The sequence below is a fragment of the Tiliqua scincoides genome, chromosome 2 (assembly GCF_035046505.1).
Source record: "Tiliqua scincoides isolate rTilSci1 chromosome 2, rTilSci1.hap2, whole genome shotgun sequence".
In the NCBI taxonomy this organism is placed as follows: domain Eukaryota; kingdom Metazoa; phylum Chordata; class Lepidosauria; order Squamata; family Scincidae; genus Tiliqua; species Tiliqua scincoides.
Window position 1 is genome coordinate 261,580,786 of NC_089822.1, and position 22,689 is coordinate 261,603,474.

At 46.1% G+C, this 22,689-nt stretch overlaps 1 pseudogene; it reads left to right on the top strand.

Moving 5' to 3' along the window:
* The first annotated feature begins 8,415 nt into the window (after window positions 1-8,415).
* On the top strand, window positions 8,416-21,012 carry LOC136640395 (zinc finger protein 436-like; annotated as a pseudogene).
* The last annotated feature ends 1,677 nt before the right edge of the window (window positions 21,013-22,689 follow it).

Genomic DNA, 22,689 nt, shown 5'->3' on the forward strand with positions numbered 1-22,689 from the left:
AGAATGAAAACTTCACAACAGAAATTTCAGTTTTCAAATCATAGCTGGGACTAGGGGTGAATCTTGAATGGTTGAAGAGGTTCCCTTTAGCTCTCCTCTTTTCTCTTAGCCCAGGGATTCCAGTGCAATTGTTGTGAATCTACAGATGCTGCGCTCTGTCAAAGTGGCCCACAGTTCTGCAAGCCTGAAATGAAAAAGGATCAATGCTATTCAAAGTCAATCTATAGCGGTACGGACAAGGTGCAGTTATCTTAATATTATGATAGTGCAATTTGAGTGTGCAAACCTATATATCCTTGATGTTGTTCTTAAACACCTCTGTAAATTAAGGAAGTATGATTCAGCTCAATATGTAAAGTGAGAGGCAACAGCTTTCCATCTCCTCTATTCATGGCAGAGGTGAGCAGAGAGGTTTGAAGTTCTCTGCAGTGCTCCAGCTCTCAGAGCTTGTACAGCCCAATCCTATCCTCCTGGGTGCCTCTGATTGCAATCCTATTCTCTGCCTGGCGCCTCCCTGGCATCTACTGCTGTATCCAGCAGGGCCAGGGAAGTTGCTAGAGGTCTCCTTGAGGGAAGGGAATGTAAGCTCCAGGCCCCACAATGGGACTACTCAAGTCTCCTTCAGCTGTTTTGCCAGTGCAGACCTGAGGAGCCCCATGTGGGCTTTGCATCCCAAAGCAGGGCATAGGATCCAGTGGAGAAGGCCTCTGCTGGTCCTGTCCCACACTAAGATTGTTCCCTCCCCCCTTTCCTGTACCCCAACCATGAAGCCCAAGAGGCAGTTCTGCCCCTGCAAGCAGGGTAGCCACATCTACCAGCACTTGTTCCTGCCATACTGCACCTTCTCAGATCACTGCCAGAGCCAGCACAATGTACCCTTGGCACTGCTCCTCAGCATCAATAGCCCATACAACCCTGCCCACAGCTCAGGTCCAAACTTCACAGACTGCATCAGATGAACATTCCTGATGAACACTCTAAGCATTCCTATTCATTGTGGCCTCACAGAGCAGTCAAGTCACTAGGAAGTAGCTGATCACTAGGAAGTCACTTCCCAGATACTATTGGAAGGTGCTTCTGGTCACATCTGGGAGGTCGTTGAGGTACACTCCCTGGATTCCATTATCCGCAGATGTCGGTAGCTGTGGGGGGTCCAGGAACATATCCCCCATGGATTCCAAGGGCCATATGTGTGTATGTGTGTGTGTGTGTGTGTGTGTGTAAGTACGTATATATACATACACACACACACATATATGAGAGAGAGAGGGAGCTAATATGAAAATGTACTTCCCTTGCAGTCTCTCCCAAATCACATCATCACTCCACCTCTTCTAGAACCTCCAGTTCACACTGCTTTGGTATATCTTGCAAACACCAAATGAAGGGGAAAGTTACTCAGCTGACACTCATATTTGAGCTTCCTCTCAGGTGAGAGGACATGAGAGGACCCCAATGGAGGCTCCTAGTTATGACCAACAGGGACTGATTAACCATCCTTCGGGATTATTCACTTAGCAAAAGCAGTCCTGATTGCTCACCTGTTACATGACAGCAGGCTCAGAGTGTGTGCCACCTGGGTCCTGCAGCCAGAGTCTCTGGCCTCCAAAGGGCCTCTTAGAGAGTGATGGCTCTAGCCTGCCTCCCATGGACTTTGTGCTAGTTTGTGAGATCACTCTCTCTTCCAAAACAAGAGCTTCCAGGCTTACATTGCTGTCTTTTCTTTAGAAAGTGGAAAATACCAAGGAACTAAATACGGATGTTCCAGTGAATATTATGGCTTAATGGACTGTAACCGCACTGTAATGGCCGAACTTTCGATTCTCGCTTACCATTGTTGCACAACTAACAAATGCAATACAGGGCGTGTGCCTTTCCCTCCTCCTGAATGTGTGAATCCTAAGTCAGGATTGTGAGTGGGTGGAAGACACCCAAGGCTCTGGCTACCTCCAGTCCAAGCATCTCCATTTTCTATGACAAGAGATCCAGAGACTGGCTGCAGGTCCATCCTTTCATCCCCTCAGAGTGGGCTTGTGCTTCAGCAGTCTGCACCCTACTCTAGAATTTGTCCACAAGCCATTTAATTTTAGAATTTAAGCCATTCTAAAGCCATTTAGAGTTTAGAAAAAGCAAGACAAACAAATAAATTAATTACATAAAAATAATCAAATTTGCTTCCTGGAGCACAGAGTTCCCTCTCCTCTTTAGTGTGACTTTAAATATTTCTCAGGCAGTGGATTGGTTCATGCTGTGGAAGCCTCTCGTTACAGCATCAGTTCATCTAGTTGGATCCTTTGTGACCTATATGCATTTGCAGTTGGGCTTTAGACACCATCCAATCTTAGCTCAGCACCTGTTCCTCCCATTGATTTCAGGAGGATTCAGAGTTCCATGACCCTGCAACATAAGCCCTTTTCCACAGAAACTTGAAGGCTTAGACCACTGATTCTCAACAGTTTCCATCTCACAGCACACTGGCAAGGCACTAAAATGGTCAAGGCACACCAGCAGTTTTTTGACAACTGACAAGGCACACTGCACTGTCAATGGAGGGGTCACACCCCCAAATGGCCCTGCTAATAAATGACCTTCTCTCAGTTTCCCTCGGCACACCTGGTGACCTTTCGCGGTACACCAGTGTGCCATTGCACAGTGGTTGAAAATGGCTGGCTTAGACCCTCAAAAGGCTTTCCATCAATCCTGATGAAGGGATCTTTAATTCTGCATGTGATGGAGATGGGGGTGGGATTTCTGTCTTAGGGCACAATCCTATTTAATTTTCCAGCCTTGGTGTAGTTTCACCAATGGGGTGTGTACTGCATCTTGCTGTGGGAGGGTAGTTACTGAGGCCTCCATAAGGTAAGGGAACATTTGTTTCCTAGCCTTGAGTCTGCATTGCAGCTGCACCAGTGTTGAAAATTTGAATAGGATTGGGCCCTTACTCACACTTCTAATTTCACCTTCAAACAATGCCAAAACACATGCAGACCTGATGCAAGGCCATGCATTCTGGACACACACTAAACTAGAAAAAGGGGTGCACCTGACTATTGGGGCCTGGGAATTCTGCGATTGGGGTGACCTACTGCTAGGGCCTAGCTTTGCTGGGCAGGTAGATCTGGGCTCCCACCTGAACTTGGAGCCAAGATCCACCTGCTGGGTAGACCTGGGCTCCAATTCCAACTCAGCTTCCCCTGCCACCCGACTTTCCTCCCCATCCCGGCAGACGACCTTCTCTGCTGGTGCAACTGTTTGGAGGCGGGGGCATGCATCCATGGCCCCTCCCTTGGATCAGTCCCTGACTTCAACAGGGGCTTTTGGCCTTTCCAAAATAAAGGGACAAACATTGCCTGTGTCCTCTCTGCACCTGAATGTACAGGAGCTGCATGAGTTAAACGTGCACCCATACAAGATAATAGACCAAAAAACACAAAAAAAGAAGCAGAAACACAGAGATTCATCCCAAGCACTTTTCAGGAAACTTTGGTGCACCTTGACTTTTGCCTCAAGCACCACCAAATGGAATATATGTGCCAACTGGTTATGACACTGGATTCCTGTGCATCACTGCTTCTCCCCTTGTGTGTGTGTCATGCATGTTTTAGACAAGTGCAGCCAATAACAGAGGGTAGCCAGTGAAAATGGCAGATTCTTGGAGGGTGCTGGCAGTGTCAGGAGAAGGACTCAGAACTCAGGCACCATGTAGTTGCTGTCAGCACGAAGAAAGCACAGTGGTCCAATTTTGCCATGAGAGGAGGAAGCAGAGGCTTTTCTAGTCATTCCATAACCACTTGGCACTTTGGAATCACATCCCTTCCTGACTACTGAGAAGTCCAAAAGTTTCATGCACCCACTCCATGTTCCAACAGCATTTTTCAAACACTAATACTCCAGCACAGTGGTTCGCACACATTTAGCACTGGGACCCACATTTTAGAATGAGAATCTGTCAGGACCCACCAGAAGTGATGTCATGACTGGAAGTGACATCATCAAGCAGGAAAGTTTTTTAAAATCCCAGACTGCAATCCTACCCACACTTATCTAGGAGTAAGCCCCATTTACTATCATTGTTAAAAGAATATACACAGCAGCTTGTTAAAAGTACAGGCCTGTAACATTTCCCCGAATGCAGTCACATCCCATGGTAGCATCAAGTTTAATGTATTAAAAATAAAATATTGAAATGAATGGGGACCCACTTGAAAATGGCTCGCAACCCACCCAGTGGGTCTCGACTCAGTTTGAGAAACACTGCTGCAGCAAAATGCACAGAGAGAGCACAACTCGGTCAAACCACTAATGATTAGGACAATTTCCTCCTAACGTTTTCTCATCTTGTCCCACTCCCACCAGCCTGTCCCACAGACACCAGCATTGTCTGGCAGCTGTGTTACACCCCAATCCTATGCATGTCTACTCAACAGTAAGTCCCTTGGAGTTCACTCGGGCTCACTCCTAGGAAACCATGCATTGGATTGCAGCCTTAGGCTGCAAACAGTCCAGGCACTTGTTGTCAGTGTTATTTTTGTCAATTGTTACCCACCAACAGAGGATCAGGTCCAGGAGATCAGGTGCCTTCTTTTTACAAGGAGAGAGAGCAGAACCTTTTTTTAATAGAGAATGCCAGACCTTTTCTCAGAACTCAAATCCCAGCATCTCTGCCAGGGTCACCTCTCTCCTCTTCACCTTATAAAGTGTCCATTCACTTTCCTTTCTGTCCTCAAAGTCCATTACCTTACCTCTAGGTTGCTGATGATCTCTTTGGGTTCCCTAGATTGCCACAGTTTCCTCTCTCAAGCCGGTCTCCCATAGAAGTGGAGCCATATTCTGTTTTTGTCATCCTCATGATAAGCTGAGACACAGAGCCATGTCCAATTGCTCTGCCTCTCTTCTTTCTTTAACGACTTTCAGTCCTTTTTGTTTCTTCATGTTCCTCAGCACTGATCTCAGTAAGGCCAGCTCTGCAGCTGGATACTTGCCGGGGGATGCACAATCTCTGACATCACAACCTCTTCCTTGTGCTCAGCACAGCAGGATAGGGGCGGGGTCCTTTCCTGTTACCTTTTGAACTGTTCTCATAGCTGGAGGTGGTGCTCGATGCCATGTCCTGATCTCAGGTCAGACATTTCATCTGTTAGGGAGGCAATGGCAGAATCACTTACAGACACTCACATAGCCTCTCCAATGGCTGGAAGTCCTGCTCAAAGCTGCAGCTTGAATGAGCATTGGAAGGGAAGAGAAAGCCCACAGCTGGGGAACTACAATTTCTGCCCAGCAGGTATCAATTTGCAGACACATAACATGCAAACATGGGGGGGGGGCCTTGCACCAGGGAGATACTTAAGGGCATCCCTGCAGGCACAGAGATTTCTGAGACACATAAGGGCATCAGCAGGTTGCTTCAGGCGGAACCATTAAGGCTTCCCCACCACTATGCCATGGGCCAGGTAAAATCTTCTGTCAGTCTGAATGTGGTCATTGCCCCCCCCCTTAATTTGGAAAAATCTGGTCTATAGTAAAGTGTGAGTGAGATAGTTCCAGCTAGACTAATTGGAATCACCTATTTGGTTTTGAGCACTACAATAAATTCCTCTTGGCACTTTGATCCTTGCTTCTGTTTCTGTTCCCTGCTGCATTGTGTAGCTGTAACACTGGCCACTGCACAGGAGCCCTGCATGCCATGGTTCCTCTGCAGTTACCCAGTAGTTGCAGGCCAAAACATTCAGCCTTTCCCAATCACCAGGCCCACTCACTTGGCCTGGCAAGTCTTCTGGTCATAATCTAGCCAGGGCTGCTAAATACTGCCTCTGAGTGAAGAAAGCCCAGCCCCAGCAGCAGCGGAGGAGGAAACTCACAGCCCAATCCTATGCATGTCTACTCAGAAGGAAATTTCCATTTGAGTTAATGGGGCTTACTCCCAGGAAAGTGTGGCTAAGATTGGGCTGTGAGGCTGATGTGATCAGCTGATGCTTCACTTGCCTTGCTTATTGAGAAGAAATTCCCCTTTGCCTTTGACTCAGCCTTTGAAAGGTTGGCTTTGAGCATCACACATTGACTGAAACATGGCCAAAGCAAAGGAGGGGGAAGGCGAAGTGTGCAGGGTCACAGCTTCTATAGCCAAAAAAAATTAAAATCAAACTGTGGGCAGATGTCTCCACAGGTTTTTTACCTTTTTCTCAGGCGGACAGGCACCAAAGTTTAACCTCGAAGTTTCTCGGGCTGGTGCTGGACTCCACACTTTTAATACAGAGCCTCACCCTGGTTCCACATTTTTTTAAATCATGTTCCAAGGGTTGGTGGGGACATGTGAGAACAGAGCCAGAGCAGTGAGTATTTTAACCAAAGGTATGAATGCCCTCTTGTGACAGTAGATGGGGCTGTAACCTATCAAGCTGGTTGATTAGAGCTTCTTGTCTCTGTTTCTTCTTCTGACTGCTGGATTTTACTTGTGGTGAAGACATTACTTGAGCCCTGGTAATAGTGGCTATGTAATGTGAAGAACTTTTTAATTTCCTCATATAGTGGAGACTAAAGCTGAGAGGATCGGCAGTGCAGAACACATTTATTATTTCACAGAGCACATTGTATTCCCCTTGGAAAGCTGAGAGGATGGAGGCTGCACTCTGCTTTTGCAGGCCTGCAACTTGCAAATGGAGTTTCAGATCTAGTATTGCAAATACACACCACATTGTGAGTCATCTGCTGGGTGTTTAGAACAATTACATAAGCCAGACAAGCTGTGGTTGTCAACCCTTTCTCTATCCCTTTGTCCAGTGCTGTCTTAGGCAGTTCCTAACTGTCAGCTGTCAGTCTTTCCCCTCCCTATTGTGTCAGGTGGCCTTTTCAACTTTGATTTTTAAAGGTATGTGATGTACATTTAGTCATCAATTCATTATTATTCTCTCTTTCTTACAAAGAAAGAAAGAAAAGCTTTTTTAAAAAGTGTGAATCTGCTTCTGGTTTGGGAATGGAGTTTGGTGATATGGACATGAGCCAATAAGCACTGTGCACAGCAACCCCCATTTGTAAGAATCAGAGGGATGGGGGAGGGTTTCAGAGAGGAGAGATATTGGTATTGGCAACCTTCAGTCTCGAAAGACTATGGTATCGCGCTCTGAAAGGTGGTTCTGGCACAGCGTCTAGTGTGGCTGAAAAGGAGAGATATATGTGGACAGAATGTAGGGACACTCCCAAAGCAGTCCCAATACGCTCATAATATTGTCTGTCCTCACCTGTAGATTCCCACATAGACCATTTCTCAACTTGGCTGCAGTTCTAGCTTTGAGGTGGATGAGCAAACAAATCCTTTCCTTCCTGAAAGAATTACTAAAATTATATTTAAAGTTTTCAGGCAGGTTTCCTGTCAGCTGGAGGAGGGAAACACCAAAAAATGTCACCTGAAGCTGCTCAAATTTGCAATCCTATGCAATCTGTCTACTCAGATGTAAGTCCCATTGTGTGTAAGTCCCATTGTGTGTAAGGGAGGGCTTTTGGGGCCAGGATGATGGAGATCAGCCCAGCCCAGCTGCAGGGGAGGGGGGGGCTGTGGGGAGGGAGGACCCACAAGTCTTCGCATCCTCCTCCAAGGAGTCCGGGAAGGGCGAGGCTGGAGGGAGGGCTGCTCAGGGCTGCTGGGGGAGGGCAGGCGCCGAAGGGTTAACCGTGGGAAACGGGAGCAGGGCGGGGATGCTGGTGGGGACGCCTCTGCCTGCCCGGGGTGGGAAAGGGAAGGGGAGGGAGGCACAGGAAGGGGAGGGGATCGGTGCTTCCCGTGCTGCAGCTGCCTGGGGCTTCCCCTGCGAGGTGGAGGGTTACTGGGTGGGTCCCGCAGAGCGGAGGGACCAGCCCTGTACTCCGATCTGCAGCTCAGCCCCCGCCTGGCTCTGCTCTCCCCACGTGGGCGGTGGGAGGCTGCAGGCTGGGACCCCGCAGGAGGCTCTGCGCCAGCAGGATCGGGGCTGAAAGGATCCAGTGGAAGGTCTGTGTGATGGGGGGGGGGGAGAAGGGACCTGATGCAGGTTGTGTTTTGAGTGCTCCCTGAAGCATCTTTTCGACCACTTGAGTCGCTTAAGTGTGGCTGAGAATCCACTTTCCCCAGCCAGGTTGCCACCTTCTTCTCTGGCATGACTCTTGTGCCCTTTCTTGGCAGGCAGAAATTCAACAGGCCTGTACTTCCCCAACCTGGTCAAACACCGATCTGAAAGGATCACTTGTTCTCTCCCCCTTAAGGGTCCCCTTGAGGTGTCTGTCCCAAATACAGGCACCTTTTCTGCCCTTTGTGTTTCCACTGTGTCTGTGTCTCTGGCTCAGGAGGAAACCCCCCTTTCAGCTCAGGGATACCTTCATGGAAAGGCCTTGAATTGCTGGCAGCCTCTGACATTTGCATCTCTTTTGTCACCAGGTGAAACCCATCAACCCTGAGCCATCCCTTTTGGGAATGAAATAAGAGCTGCCAGGAGGAAGTGACTGGATCATCCTCTCCTCAGTCCTTCTAGGAAGATCTGGGGTCTGAGAGCAAAGTGTTTGCCTAAATCAAGGGCTGGGCTCCAGGGGTCTCCATTTTGCAGGAGTGGAGTCAGGAAGGAAGCCATGAATGGACAAACAAGTGGCGGTCCAGAGGAAGGAACAGGAGAAGTCTCAATCAGAGATCAGGCTGAATCTCTGAGGAAGCCACAACAGGGCCAAGAGGAGCCAGGCAGGGGGATGCAGCAGTGCTGGGACTCCCAATGGCAGCAGTTCCTCCAGACCCTGCAGGCTTCTCACCCTGCACAGGAGAGCCCCCAGCAGTCAGAGGCCACACCCTGGGATGATGCCAAGGCCTTCCTGGCCTCCTTTGAGCAAGTGGCTGCAGCCTGTCATTGGCCCAGAGGAGAGTGGGTGGCTCAGCTCCTGCCTGCTCTGAGTGGAGAAGCCCAGCAGGCCTTCAGCCTCCTTGCAGCCAGAGACAAGGGGGACTATGGGAAAGTGAAGGCTGCCATCTTGAGAGGTGAAGCCCTGAGAAGGGAGAAGCAGCGCCAGCACTTCCGGTGGTTCTGCTGCCCGGAGCTGGAAGACCCGCGAAGGATGTACAGCCAAGTCCAAGAACTTTGCTGCCAATGGCTGAAGCCCGAGAAGCACACAAAGGAGCAGATCCTGGAGCTGCTGGTCCTGGAGCAGTTTCTGGCCAGCCTGCTGGCAGACAACCAGAGCTGGGTCTGGACCGGAGGACCAGACAGCTGTGCCCAGGCTGTGGTCCTGCTGGAGGATTTCCTGATGAACCAAAGAGAGGCTAAGGTAGGGATGTGGCAGGTGAGGTCTTGGTATTTTATTCCATGCTTGCTAACCAGACACAGAATATGGAGTGTGCCTTTTGATGTCAGAGCACTCCCAGAGTTACCATTCTTTGCTGTGCTGTATGTTGCATCTGTAAAGGTCTGTTGGATTTTGTTTCTGGTGAACACATATACAGGTGTTAGTATGCGCCTGTTGACGTTTAAGGCACCATATGATGCACAGAGTCCCCTTCTGAACTCTCAGTAAGATACTGGCATTCTCTATACAGTGTTTCTCAGACTGTGGGTGAGGACCCACTAGGTGGGTCACGAGTCAATTTTAGGTGGGTTCCCATTCATTTCAATATTTTGTTTTTATTAGACTTGATGCTCCCCTATTATGTGACTGCATCTGGGGAAATGTTAAAGACCTGTACTTTTAATAAGCTACTGTGTGTATTCTTTTAACATTGATACTAAATGGGACTTACTCCTGGGTAAGTGTGGCTAGGATTGCAGCCTAGGAGTGTTAAAATTTTTCCTGCTTGACGATGTCACTTCTGATCATGACATCGCTTTTGGTGGGTCCTGACAGATTCTCATTCTTAAAAGTGTGTCCTCGTGCGAAATGTGTGAGAACAGCTGCTCTGTAAGATGCTGTATTTGTAATAAAACTAATGTGCATGACTGGCCACTGGAGAACACATTGCTACAGCAGGCAGGGGCAGGATGTCAGCAACGGTTGGAAGGCAGAATGAGAGGTAGACTTGGGAAAGAGAACTGTGGGGTGAGAAGGAGGCGTCTTGCAGGCTTCCCATCGCCTGAGACCCACTTATCCATCAGTGGATTCCATGGGGCTGCCCCTAAAACACATAACCACATGGAAGGAGTCCTGATCCAAAGTGCTAAGCTGCATCTGCAGAGTTGGGTCACCAGCATGATTGAGCCAGCAGGTAAATCTACCATGCTGCCCAATGTATGTAAAATGGCAACCAGTACATAAAATTGCAACACCTGTCCAAATGGCTCTTTGCGTGTTTAAGGTTGCCGACCCCTGTCCTATACCAGCGGTTTTCAACCGCCGTGCCACGGTACACTGGTGTGCCGCGAGGCAGCCTCAGGTGTGCCGCAGGGCCAGAGGAGACAGGCAGCAGCCGCACACGTGGAGGAGAAGCGGCTGCTTTGACCCTCACGCAGCAGCCTGCGAGAAAGGAGCAGCTGAGGCTGCTTTGCATCTCCTGCTGCTGAGCGAGAGGAAGGCTGCCTCCTGATCCTCATTTACCTGGGAATAGGCCCAGTTGACTATTATGGGGCTTACTTCTGAGTAGACATGCCTAGGATTGGGTGTTAAGTCCAGGCAGAGAGGCTCGGAGTGAGAAGGAGGGAGGCAGGAGCAGGCAAGCAGGTCGGAAGTGAGCGAGTCTACGGAGGCCACCAGCCCAAGAACTGGCTGGCTGAAAGGGTCCTGGTGCCACAGTTGCCTGCAACTCCCCAAAGTTGCCTGCAGCTCCTTGTCTTTTGCCTTTTAGGGGACGGGCATTGGGCCACAATCCTATCCACACTTTCCTGGGAGTAAGCCCCTTGGGGGAGTAAACCCCAGGGGCTTACTTCTGAGTAGACATGCCTAAAATCGTGCTCTTGATCTCACTCTTTTTTCTTAAATACAGGAGCAGGCAATTGGCACTTCTCCCCACCCCACTCCCTCCCACAGGCACATCCCCCCCCCCAAATCTCATAACCAGGGTTAGTAACTCTCTTACTGTACCTCCCTTCACTCCTCCGTATCTTTCAAAGGTCCAGAATTGCTTTCCTCACATTCTCCCCCCAACTCCAGCTGAATCCTGCACTTCTTTCAATCATATCTCTTCATTGCCCCTCACCCACTATGTGCGCAGTCTGACCTCTCTTTGCCAGCACATTCTGGCATTACACTTTCATAACAACATTTTTCCTCCTTTCCAGAATCACATATACTCCAGACTACATACTCTCCAAACTTCTCGTGAGTCTTTGGCTGCAGTACTAACCACACTTTCCTGAGAGTAAGCCCCATTGAACAAAATAGGACTTACTTCTGATTAGACCTGGTTAGGATTGTGCCCTTTGTCATGTCATGATTTAATTGCATTAATTATATTAATTAAAAATTAATTGTAATGTAGTAATTTAATGTAAGTGAAAAACTGGGGGTGTGCCTTGACAATTTTAGTGCCTTGTCAGTGTGCCGTGAGCTGCAAAAGGTTGAAAATGGCTGCCCTATACCATATTTTCTAAATATTCTCTTTTCTAAATATTCACATATATATAAAATTAGAATATATATGTATATGTATATTTATATGTACATATGTATATGTGTATATATATATATATGTAGTCTTTATATTGTTTATATATACATATTGTTTTATATGTTTATAAAAACAATATATATATTGTTTTTAAAAATAATAACCACATATAAACAATTCTTCCATCTACTTCTAACTCTTCTACTCATTTATGCGTTTCTTATATCATATATAATAAATTTTCCCAAATTCCCTATATTTTCTAAATATTCACTTTCTATCAATCCTCAACTAGTTCAAATACTCATTAATATTAAATAAAAATAATCTAATTTCCAAACTATAATGGAACCAACAATCTCTTATAATATATCTTTACCATTCTCCAATCTAATTTAATATAAAGCAATTCTTCCACACTTCTACATTTCCAGCTATTTTTTTAATACATTCTAATTCATATTTATCAGTTTTGTATGTATTTTTTCAAAATACCGTGTTTTTCGCTCCATAAGGTGCACTTTTTCCCCCCCAAAAATGGGGGGAAAAGTGTGTGCGTCTTATGGAGCAAATACTGCAAAAAAGAGTGCAGGTTGGGGACCTTAATGATGCTGTGGGGAAGCCTGCAGCCAGATCAGAAAGCAGGGACTGCATGGAAGGAGAGCGGGTCCAGGCAGGAAACTTACAATTCCATGGTGGCAGCGTGGAGAAGCGGGTCCCGGCCAAGAAGGAGGAGATCGTACAGAGGAGGAGGGAAGGCTGCAAGCGAGGAGTGAGTGCTGTTGCTGGCTGTGTGATCGCCGCGCTGATTGGAGAAGAGTTTGTAGTAGGTGGTGTTTCCTAGGGGACAGCGGGGACAGCAGTGTGCATGCGCATTGCTCTCCATTCAACGGCTGGGCTTGTCTGAGGTACTATGAATGCTGGCTGCAGGGGGCACAATTCATTAAAAAAATAAACTTTATCACTCACTGGTCAGCGCTCAGTGGTAACACAAATGGTCAGCGCTCAATGGTAATGCAAATGTTCAGTGCTTAGTGACAACGCAAATGGTTAGTGCTCAATGGTAAACATTGAAGAAATGATACTGACAGTTCCTTCATTTCTTGCAGAAAAATACTACAGTACCTCATTCTACCAGTGCAAGGATGATAAAGCAGAAAAGGCTAGCATATAAAATTCCTTTTAAACTAGAGGTAGTAAAATATGCTAAGGAGCATGGAAACAGAGCAGCGGAGAGACATTTTGGGCCTCCTCCAACTGAAAAAATGATTAGAGAGTGGAGGAAACAGGAGGATCAGCTGCAAAAAGCAGATAAAAGTACCGGTAAGCACACTTTCCGTGGGCATGCTGCAAAGTGGCCACAGTTGGAGGTGCACATGAAAGAATGGATCATACGTCACTGGAATAATGGCTTCTCTGTCTCGACAAAAATGATCATATTTGAAGCGAAACGCATTTCTATAGAGAGAGGCATTCAGGATTTTACAGGATCACCATCATGGTGCTACAGATTTATGAGGCGATGTGGTCTTGCTGTGCGGACCAAAACTAGAATTGCGCAAAAAATTCCAAAAGAATATGAATCTAAGATTCTGTTCTTTCATAAATTTGTTATTGATGCTAGGAAGAAAAATGGCTTTGAAATTGGCCAGATTGGGAATATGGATGAAGTCCCGCTAACCTTTGATGTGCCATCTAATAGGACTGTAGATCTGAAGGGTGCCAAAACCATCACTGTGAAAACTTCAGGGCATGAGAAGACCCATTACACAGCTGTGTTGTCCTGCTGTGCCGATGGCACCAAATTGCCACCCATGTTGATTTTCAAAAGGAAAACATTTCCAAAAGAAGTGATTCCGCGAGGAGTTGTTGTACATGTACATGAGAAAGGATGGATGGATGAAAATGGAATGAGAATATGGGTTGAAAAGGTGTGGTCCAAACGTCCTGGAGGACTTCTGAAAAAGCCTGCCTTATTAGTGCTTGACCAATTTAGAGCACATATTAGCAAACCAACAAAAAAAGTGCTTCAAAGAAGTGAAGACTCATCTAGCTGTAATTCCCGGAGATCTTACCAGCCAGTTGCAACCTCTTGATGTTTCCATCAACAAGCCATTTAAGGTCTTAATGAGAGAAGAGTGGAACAAATGGATGGCTGCTGGTAATCATGATCTGACATCTACTGGACGAATGAAGAGGCCCACCATCACACAAGTTTGTGAATGGGTGAAAACATCATGGGACTCAGTAAAGGAGGAGATCGTTGTACAGTCATTCAAAAAATGTGGCATTAGCAATGTCTTAGATGGAAGTGATGATGGTATCTTATATGAAGACAGCGAAGAAAGTGATGTCAGTGATTGTGAGCAAATGAGCTTCATAAATTCTGACTCTAGCGATGATGAGTTCTTGGGGTTTCCAGAAAACTAGAGTACTCAAACCTTTAAGTCTCTCCATTTGTTAATGACAGTGATGATGGTTCTTAATGCCACTGTTGACTGCTGTTCACTTTACATGGTTCAAATGTTATTCTGTTATAGTTTATTAAATATTTTATTACACTATTTGGTTCAGAATTTTTTTTTCCCTGTTTTCCTCCTCTAAAAACTAGGTGCATCTTATGGTCAGGTGCATCTTATGGAGTGAAAAATACGGTAAGTTTGGGCCATTGTTAATTAACTAAGTAAATCCTCCAATTTTCTTTAACCCTCAGGTTTCTTTTTCTTTCTTGCTTTCTATTTTTTCTCTTGTAATATCTTTAATAATTTATCTCTATAACAAAATCTAACAGATCCACACTTTCTTGTATAAGGCGTGTTCATTCTTCCAGTTAACTGGGATGTATTTTCTCCTTGTTTCAACAAATTTTGTATTTTTTGCACCCATGTTACTCTGTCCATCTTATCTATCTTGATCTCCATCAGTGCCCCCTCTTCATCCTGTTGATTTCTTTCCGTGTCCGTTCTTCTGATTTCCATGTCTGCTCTTCTGATGGTGATTTCATCCCTCACCATCATCCTTTCCGTTTATCTTCTGCTTGTTTCTTCACATCTTACAACTGTTCCTTGCACACACATATCTGTTGGGAGAGAGGCTCCAAACTGGCTTGAATCTGTTGCTCAGCTGCTGTTGTTTCATTGCAAGCAATCTTTCCATATTTGTCAACATCATTTGAATCCAAATTTCTGGAACAGGTTCCATCTTGCAATTTCTCTCTAATCCACAAGATGTCCACAGCATATTATTCTCCTTACTTTGACCACGTCTGTACTGCTCTGCCAGCCAGACATTCCTTACATAGCTCTTGCAGATAACAGTCCAGCATGGTTAATGGAGAGAGAGACACAAACGAAAGAAACAGTCTCACCGTCTCTAGTATAACAAAACTCTTTCAAGTCTAATGAGAATTATGTCCAAAAACAATTCTGGATTTTAGTCCACACACCAAGTTATAGTTGTAGTTATAATCCACCACCGATTTATTCCACTACAAAGAGAGAGAGAGCACTTTCAACGTCCTTAAAAAGTCTCCCATTAACACCTCCAATGTATCCAGGGCTTTTAGCCAAATCAGTCAGTCAGAACCGGGGACAATATTAACATATACTTATCTTAAATTTCCAGCTTCAACTTTACACCTCACGCTTTTTCCCTCCATATGATATCTTAGCACAGAGCCAGCAGCTTGACTGCAGATCACTGCACCTCCCCCAATGCTGTCCCTGATGGTTAGGTTTTCCTGAGAAGAAAGCCCTACCCCCGGTTGGGCTTTCAACCTCCCAGGTACCTTGCACCGTACAAAGATCTTGTCTCTCCTGACAAAGATCTCCAGATCCTCTTCAGACCTGCAGATTTTGTCTCTCAGGAGCCCCTGGAGACGTGTCTGTTCATCCACTGTTGGCTCCTTCTCCTCCCTGGTCCACTGGTCTTAATTGAGGTTTATTATCCCATGCTACCTCAGAGGGAACAAGAAACTCAGATATAACAGAGCAGAATTCTTAGCTGAAATAAACCAAACACAGAGTACAAGGTTCTTAAGCCTAGCCACTGGCTAGATCACATGTACACAGGCACGACAAGTGAGTACACCATTCCCGGGTCAACGAGTAACTCTTTCCGGTAATGCTACCACCACCCTAGGAACATCAGTCCCTCAGCTCCAGGATAGCCAAGGCCCTGGGGGCTTCTCCCAGGTCTTCTAGACCCTGGGCTCCCTCTACCCTCAGGGAACCACATCTCAAGACTATGGTATGTAGTAATCTGAGCACTTGGCCAGATTAGCTGATTTCCCATTCCTCAGTACTTGAGACAACACACAGCCCTGTGAAAGATATTCCTGATATCCATACTGATTTATTGAGAATAGAGGTTTGATTACACATAATCAAAAGGCATTAAGTAATTGTGAGACAAGACTTACAACACACAACAGCCTTAAAAGAAAGCTAGTTTCCTAGTTTTAATTACTACTGTCTCTCCCCTGGTTAATCCAAACATTTAAGAGGAGGCTAGGTGGCCCCGGGTTGTCTGTTGGACCAGGCAGCCATGACAGAATTTATTTATTTATGTATGTATATATGTATTTATTTACTTTATTTGTACCCCATCTTTCTCCCCAAAGCAACCCAAGGTGGCTTACAACAAAAATTAAAACACAATTAAAAACATGAATTAAAAACAAGATACAAAACACATTAACAGCAAGACATTCTGAAAAACAGCAATCAGATAAAAAGGTGTAAAAGGAGCAGACAGCAGCAGTTTATGAAAAAGGCCCAAGCCTGTAACCTGCTGTTAAAGGTGTAAAAAAGGAAAAGATGTTTAAAAGGCCAGGAACTCAGTGTAAAGAGAAATCCCTCTCCAGAATGTTTCAAGAGAGGGAGCAGTTCAAGGGGGAGGGAGTTCCATAGTGTTGGTGCCACTACTGAGAAGGCCCTATTTCTTGCCGCTGCCCCACATACCTCCCTGGGCAGTAGCACTTGTAAAATGGCCCTCTCCAATGACCTAAGGGGACGGGCCAGATTGTATGGGAGTAGGCGGTCTCTAAGATACCTTGGCCCCATGCAGTATAGGGCTTTAAAGGTCAAAACCAGCACCTTGATTTGGGCCTGGAAATGAATGTGCAGCCAGTGCAGCCACTGGAGAAGTGGTCCAACAGAGTCAAACTGCCTACCTCCAGTAATTGCACGGCCCGCTGCATTCTTCACGAATTGCAGTGTTCTAACCGTCTTCAAGGGCAGCCCCACATAGAGAGCATTAAAAATAATCTAACCTCAGTCTCACTGTGGCGTGGGTCACTGTGGCCAGGTCTGCACAATCCAAGTGTGGCCACCCCTGGCGAACCAGCCAAAACTGAGCAAAGGCCCCCCCTGGCCACAACTGCCCCCTGAGAATCGAGCAGCAGCTGTGAGTCCAGGTGGACTAATTCCAGAAGGGACAGAGGTTTGTACGGCCACCCACACTGGTTTTTTGGCTGTATCTTTTGATAAAATACAGATATTTCAATATGGTTTGTTTCATTGCATTCTGCATGAAATTACGCATTGCTTGATATATAACATGATGGTATTATACTGCCAAACTCTGATTTTAGTTTAGTTTTCAATTTTAGTGATTTTGAAAACTTGTAGAGTCTCACACACACGCATACCCCTGTGTCAACTTACGAACAACTTACTACAGCAGTTCTCAATCTTTTAGCACCGGGACCCACGTTTTAGAAAGACAATCTGTCCAGGACCCATTGGAAGTGATGTCATGGCCAGAAGCGACATCATCAAGCAAATTAAAATAAATAATTATAAATAATTAAATTGAAATAAAAGAAATAATTAAATAAGGGGGAGCCAGCCCTGTCCTATCAAGTAAATTTTCTCTGTAGTCTGCCTGTAATAACAACCCCCCATAAAGAATCGGTAAGATTTCAGCCCTTCCCAGTGCCCAGTTGAAAGTTCTTCTATTTCAAGCACATCAAGATAAAAGACCCACCTGGCTTTGCAAGTGCAAAATAGAAAACTTTCCCCTTACCAGTTCAAGCCTCTTTTTTTTGTCCTTTTTAGTGGTGGGGGGGAGAGGCTACCTTCTGGAGCATTTGTTGCGCTCCAGTTCCATCGAATTGGGACCATTCTGGGGCCCTCACATTCTCCTTTGCCTGGCCTGATCACAAGCTGAGGCGCATCTGCCTACTTGCAAGTAAACATGGCCATGTGGCTTAGTTTTGCTTTCCATCGGTCTCAATACATTTACAGCTGGGAGGGAGGGACCTCCTTCTCTGGTGTTTTGGGGGGGCTGCATTCTTTGGATCAGGACCATTCTGACGATGTTGGAGTCCTCTCAGCCTGCCCTTTCCAGCGGACTAAGGCAAGTTCATCTACTCGCGAATAAACATGGCCACATGGCTTCGTTTCACTTTCCATAGAGCTCAATACATTTGCAGATGGGAGGGAGGGACCTCCTTGAGTGCTTTTTGGGGGCTGCATTCATTGGATCAGGACCATTCTGGTGTCATTGGACTCCTCTCAGCCTACCCTTTCTGAGGGACTATGGCAAGTACACCTATTTGCAAGTAAACGAATGATACAGCTCAGTTTCACTTTCCATACGGCTCCATGCATTTTTTCTTTCTGGTTTTTTGACCATAACCTTTGAAGGAAAGGAGCTATTTCACTCTGGATTTTTTAGCTGCATTCCGCTGGAAATTCCACATTCAATGATATATGGCATGATGGGGTTGCTCCTAAAACCGCGATTTTAGCGTGTCATTCCCCCAGTATGCGTCACCCCCTTTGCGTGTCACTGCACCCCCTACACTCCCGTAGCGACGCCACTGGCCAGAGAATCTCAGTTGAATGAAATCTTTGTGTAATTAGCAAATCTTTCTGCACCTAGTTGTACTGGCCTTCTTAAATTGGTCCTCTTATCCACTAAGTAGCAAGATAACCTTCCCACCTCCAAATTAGCAAGATTCTCACCAGCTGTGAAAGGATGGCTGCAAGCTCCAAACAGGAGGTGAACACGGCCTAGATTTTTACCCAGACTTCACAACCTGGTCCCATTTTTCTCCCAGAAAAGTGTCTTTCAGGTTTCAGGGCCCACCTGGGATATAAGCACCTGGCGGGAATGGATGTGTGAGGGGGCAAGAAAGTGTTTAGCCCCCTTCTCCAGCTTGCCTCCTTGGTATAAAGCTTTGAACCTGTCTCCCATTCACTTATGAATCTTGAGAAGCCATCTAGATTCTCACACATTGGTCCACATTTTACAAGTATGTCCACGTTACTTAAAACACACATATGTGCTCCAACGTACATACAAGCCCACTCACCATAGCTAGCTCAGCTGTCCCTGCACGCCATGGTCAATTCTTTTGAGTGTTTGCATATACCGTTTTTGAAAGCTGAGTCTACCTGAAGTCTTCCGGATTATGGAGTTAAAAGGGCATGAAGTCACATCTATGAATTAACCCTATTCCTTGTGCAACAAAATCTGAAGTGGGTGGTGGAATGTTTTCCTATGTCCTGCAGGCGATGAACCCCAGGAAGACGGATGTGCCTTTCTACATGGTTGAGCAGGTGCCAATGCAGTCCAACCAACAGACCACATTCTGGAAAGTTCTGCAGGAGGATGCTGAGAATGTGGATTCCCTGGGTAAGGACCTGCTCTGATCCATTCCAGTAAATTTTTTGTTGACACTCAAAGAAGTTCCATACTTGGAAATTCCAGATAAGGGATGCCCCACCTGGAGTTCTTTGGGTGAAGGAGTTCTGGTGTGAAGCTTCCTTCCTAATGGAATTTTTTTTTCAGGAGGAATGGACTTTGGGCCCAAACCTATCCAAATTTCCAGGGCTCACGCAGCCCCCACATCCGGAAACAAACCTTCAGGAGTCCTTTGTGACTGCCCCCTCCCCTTTGGCATGGCTGTATCAGCATTGGAATGTTGAATAGGATTGGACCCGCATTTCACATTCATGGTCAATGCTAGTGTACGAGCTCGTATATATGATGCCACTCGTCCATTGTATCATTTTTTAAAAACTTACATCTAATTGATTTACCGTAAGTAGAAAAAAGAATGTGAAACACAAAGGAAAGACTCCATGAATGCTTTTCTTATTGAAAAGATAATAAATGTTTGCCTGTTTCTCTCTCTTTGAACCTCAAAGTTGACCTGGCCCCCCATCCAGTGAAAAAGGAAGAGACCTTCGTCCCAGATCCTGTGCAAAGTCCAAGATTCCCAGGCCAGGACTCAGATAAGGAGTTGCAGGAACCAAGAAAGAGCTTCTCTCAGAGATCAAATTTGTTAGGACATCAGCGGGTCCAGAAAGGAAAGAAACCACACCAACGTCCTGAGTGTGGAAAAAAATTCTCTTGGAGATCAAGTTTCTTAAGGCATCAGAACATTCATACTGGAGAGAAACCTCACAGGTGTCCTGATTGTGGAAAAAGCTTCGCTCAGAGAGCTCATTTGTTAACCCATCAGGTGATCCACACAAGAAAGAAACCTCACCAGTGTCCTGAGTTGGAAAAAAATTCTCTTTGAGATCAAGTTTCTTAAGACATCAGAACATTCATACTGGGGAGAAACCTCACAAATGCCCCAAATGTGGAGAAAGTTTCTCTCGGAAGTCTCATTTGCTTAGGCATCAGAATGTTCATACTGGAGAGAAACTTCACAAGTGTCCTGACTGTGGTAAAAGCTTCTCTCAGAGATCAAGTTTGTTAACCCATCAGGTGACCCACACCGGAAAGAAACCTCACCAGTGTCCTGAGTGTGGAAAAGCATTCTCTTGGAGCTCAAATTTGTTAAACCATGAGATGATCCACACACGAAAGAAACCCCACAAATGCCCCTGTCTGCGGAAAAAAATTCTCTCATAGATCAACTTTATTAAGACATCAGATCATTCATACTGGGGAGAAACCTCACAAGTGTTCTGACTGTGGTAAAAGCTTTGCTCAGAGAGCAAGTTTGTTAACCCATCAGGTGACCCACACAGGAGAGAAACCTCACAAGTGTCCTGAGTGTGGAAAAGAATTCTATCGGAGATCAAATTTCTTAAGGCATCAGATGATCCACGCAGAAAAGAAACCACATCGGTGTCCTGACTGTGGAGAAAGTTTCCCAGAGAGATCAACTTTGTTGGCACATCAGATGATCCACACAGGAAAGAAAGCACAGCAGTGTCCTGACTGTGAGAAAAAATTCTCTCAGAGATCAGCTTTAGTTAGACATCAGAAAATTCATTCTGAGATAAATCCTACGGGTGTCCTGTGTGAGGAAGAAGTTTAAATGAGAACTGAACACCAATGAGCCACCAAAACATGTCCCACATGGGTTCATGGGCAATAGACTGAAGGTCCAATGTTTTCTCAAACTGTGATGTTAGTCATGTATTTTCCCATGTTTGTAACAATTTGTAGGCTTATGCTGCAATCATTTAAGGAGAGTTACAGCCCAATCCTGAGCTGCCGCGGGCACACAGCTGCAGCAGTACTGAGAACAGCTGCCGCCGCACCCTGCTCTTCTCAGACTACCTAGAACTACGTGGCGTTGCCTGGCACTGGCCAGTGCTGGGTTAGCACAGGCGGTAGCCCAGAAGTAGGACTCGCAGACGTGCCTTACAGCACGTTTGCGACAGTGTGCGGTGGCACAAAGCCGCTGTGTCAAGCTAAGGTCAGGAGTCTGAACTTTGATGAGCTCACTGCTGTGTAACTGTCAGTGTGTATTTATTGGCTGACAGATGGCAGTCCCTGTGCATTCACATGACTTGGGATAAGTTCTCAGGGCCACACAGAGCCCCATGCCTCATCCTGTGACTAGCAGCTGTGGAATAAATGGTTTGGATAACCTCGATGCGCAGTGTGGCTTGGCTTGTAGAATGCATACAGTTCACACATCCCCTTGAATGAGCAAGAGGAGGAAGAAATCCTGCAACAAGGAGGCAGAGGAGGAGCAGTGAAGGAAGCCTGGTCAAAGTCCTTTGCCTTCTGCAGGGAGAAGAGAATTGGATCAACAGAGAGAATTCTCAGCAGGGAAGATGGGGGCCAGTGTAATGGCAGGAACTATGGAAGCATGCCTTGTTTATCTGCTGAGCATGGGGAATACACTGGGAATACACCCACAGAAACAGGGTGGCACTCAAGGGACATTAAGGAGCACATATTGAACGGGGATAGTATAGCTGAGGCTGAGAAATGGTTGATATAGTGCAAACCCAAGACTTTGAAAAGGAAAAGCAGGGCTAGGAGGTAGTGGGAGAAACACACACAAAGCACTTGCAAAAGAGAGACCCTGCAGGTGTAGAAATCCCTGTGAATAGAATTGTGTAACCATCACAGGAGAGTGAAAAGAGGAGGTGTTTCCAGGATGGGTGCCTTAGCTCAGGCTAGCATGGCGGCCTTTGTCCTGTTCATTCTTTCTATTTCATATACTCTTAGATGCGTCATTCAAGTCCGTCTTTGGCGTAGCTAACCAAGTTGCTGCCGGGTGCAAAAAAAATTCCTTCGTCCCCCTCCGCAGCAATGACATCAAATTTAATTAATTAAATTGGGTGTTTTTATGTGTTAAAGTGAGTGAGAAATGTTAGCTAACATTTTAAAATAGCAAGCACTTGTTGAAAATACTTGTTGCACTTTTATCTACTCGTATCTACTAAGGCGTAAGACCCCTTGTATTCAGTGGGGCTTACTCCCTGTTAAGTGAGGTAAGGTAGGAGTTGGGATTGCAGCCTTACACAGTTTGAGAGGTGCAGGAGGGGGCTGGAGACAATCCTAAGAGCCAGCAGCTTACCTTGAGGAAGAGGAATTATGTGAATAAATGATGAGGCCGAGCCACGTACTGCTCAGTGCTTCTGCTGCAACTTGCCTCCCAGGTTGCCGTGCCTTGCTTGCTACCCTCTTCAGGTTCCTGCACACGTGCTGGTAACCTATCCCAGTCAGCAGCTCAGAGCCCAATCCTCTGCATGTCTACTTGGTAGCAAGTCCAGTCTAGTCAATGGGGCTTACTCCCAGAAAGTGTGGTAAGACTGCAGCCTCGGAGCCCAATTCTCTGCAGAAGCAAGCCCATTATAGTCAACAGGGCTTTCTCCCACGTTAGTGTGGATAGGATTGTAGCCTGAGAGCCCAATCCTAGGCATGTCTACTCAGAA